We start from the raw sequence: 2,500 nt of genomic DNA on the forward strand, positions 1-2,500 counted from the left end.
TTCAAGAGATTGTCCTGACCAGGACCACACCCCTAAATGCATTGAAGCAGCTGCCATGTGATTGGTTGATTAGATAATTGCATTAACGAGAAATGTAACAGGTGTTCCTAATAATCCTTTAGGTGAGTGTTCATGTCCCTGTTCTGCAGGTATTCAACACAAAGGTGGAAGTGTTCCCTCGTTTAAAAGAAGTCTCCCAGCTAATCCTGCCTTGTACTACTGAAGTTGGAGAAACAGCTAGCTAGCTCATGTAGTCCTTACCTAGCTACTGAGCATGTAGTCCTTACCTAGCTACTGAGCATGTAGTCCTTACCTAGCTAGCTCATGTAGTCCTTACCTAGCTACTGAACATGTAGTCCTTACCTAGCTACTGAGCATGTAGTCCTTACCTAGCTACTGAGCATGTAGTCCTTACCTAGCTACTGAGCGTGTAGTCCTTACCTAGCTACTGAGCGTGTAGTCCTTACCCTAGCTACTGAGCGTGTAGTCCTTACCTAGCTACTGAGCCGTGTAGTCCTTACCCTAGCTACTGAGCCGTGTAGTCCTTACCTAGCTACTGAGCGTGTAGTCCTTACCCTAGCTACTGAGCGTGTGGTCCTTACCTAGCTACTGAGCGTGTAGTCCTTACCTAGCTACTGAGCATGTAGTCCTTACCTAGCTACTGAGCATGTAGTCCTTACCTAGCTACTGAGCGTGTAGTCCTTACCTAGCTACTGAGCGTGTAGTCCTTACCTAGCTACTGAGCCTGTAGTCCTTACCTAGCTACTGAGCGTGTAGTCCTTACCTAGCTACTGAGCCTGTAGTCCTTACCTAGCTACTGAGCGTGTAGTCCTTACCTAGCTACTGAGCATGTGCGACTGCCAACAAAGATGTTCCAGCAGTGAGAGGTCTCACTCTGCAGCTAAAACAGAGACCTGAACACAGGGTGAAAACAGGAGCTGCAGCAATGAGCAGTACAACAACAATATGGTGGGTTTTTTTAAAAAATTAAACCATGTAAACCTATTCTGGTACAACCTCAAATTACAAGTATGAACCGGAAAATGAGCATAATATGGCCACTTTAATAAGGCTAGTGGCGGAGGGGAAACAACTGTTCTTGTGGCGTGTGGTTTTGGTCCTGATGGACCTGAGCCTCCTGCCAGAGGGGAGTGTCTCAAAGAGTTTGTGGCCGGAGTGGGAGGGGTCGGGAACAATCTTTCCAGCACGCTTCAGAGTCCTGGTTGCATACAGGTCCTGGAGCGGCGGCAGATTGCAGCCAATCACCTTCTCAGCTGACCGAATGAGACGCTGCAGTCTGCCCTTGTCCTCGGCAGTGGCAGCAGCGTACCAGATGGTGATGGAGGATGTGAGAACAGTCTGCCCTTGTCCTCGGCAGTGGCAGCAGCGTACCAGATGGTGATGGAGGATGTGAGAACAGTCTGCCCTTGTCCTCGGCAGTGGCAGCAGCGTACCAGATGGTGATGGAGGATGTGAGAACAGTCTGCTCTTGTCCTCGGCAGTGGCAGCAGCGTACCAGATGGTGATGGAGGATGTGAGAACAGTCTGCTCTTGTCCTCGGCAGTGGCAGCAGCGTACCAGATGGTGATAGAGGATGTGAGGATGGACTCGATGATGGCTGTATAGAAGTTTACCATCATTGTCTTTGGCAGGTTGAATTTCTTCAGCTGCCGCAGGAAGTACATCCTTTACGGGGTGGAAGTTGTTTTTCCTTTTCAATGTTTTTGTCGCCTTTTTCTAGCTTTTTGGTAGACTGGGTAAACCCAGCCTGATCTGCTGGCGATTTGATTTCTCCCTGCAGCTCAGGCTGGAAAACCTGTATGTTTATCTATCTTGCTTCCGTTACAAATCTGCGGGAACCAATCACAAACTGGCTTATCCACCTGGCGCACTATTGGCTGGTTTAACACGATGAACATAGAGAAGCAACCAAGCAGCTTCTTGTTTACATTCAGCATGGCGGCCACCGAAGCACAGCAACCCGTTGATGTTCTTCTACGTCACCCGGATCGTTGCTCTGATTGGTTAAAGGACTATCCAATGGCGTACAGAGTCATTTGAACTATGCCCGTTGATCCCGCCTCTTGTGCAGTAGAAAGTACAGAGCAGACTCCCCAAAATAATGTTCAATCTTGAAAGATTGAGCTTGGTCTGCTGATAGCCAGACTGGTTTTTGGGACATTTTTTTCAGAGTTTTTGACTCCTTTTTCTAGTTTTTTTTTTGGCAATTTCTTTGACGTTTTTGTTGACTTTTTTTTCCTCCATAACTTCTTCAGGACATGAACTTCGCTCCCCGGCTTGAAAGCCATGTGTTTTAGGAGCCAAACTTCCAGCTACATGTCTTACTTTTTACATCATGCATAAAATAAAGATTGTCAAGCCTAGTTTTCAGTGGGAAACCGGCATGGTCTAATACTTTGAGAACAAACACAAAGAGGACACCTACAGTCATAAAAATGTGTGTGTGTGTGTGTGTGTGTGTGTGTGTCTGTCTGTGTGT

The 2,500-nt window shown here is 47.3% G+C and overlaps 1 protein-coding gene across 1 annotated transcript in view; it reads right to left on the bottom strand.

Annotated features, from left to right (window-relative positions):
• The window catches only part of mmrn2a (multimerin 2a), a 43,130-nt gene that overhangs the window by 39,840 nt on the left and 790 nt on the right, over positions 1 to 2,500 (bottom strand). The window lies entirely within an intron of this gene.

This window comes from Sander vitreus, chromosome 23 (assembly GCF_031162955.1).
Source record: "Sander vitreus isolate 19-12246 chromosome 23, sanVit1, whole genome shotgun sequence".
In the NCBI taxonomy this organism is placed as follows: Eukaryota; Metazoa; Chordata; class Actinopteri; order Perciformes; family Percidae; genus Sander; species Sander vitreus.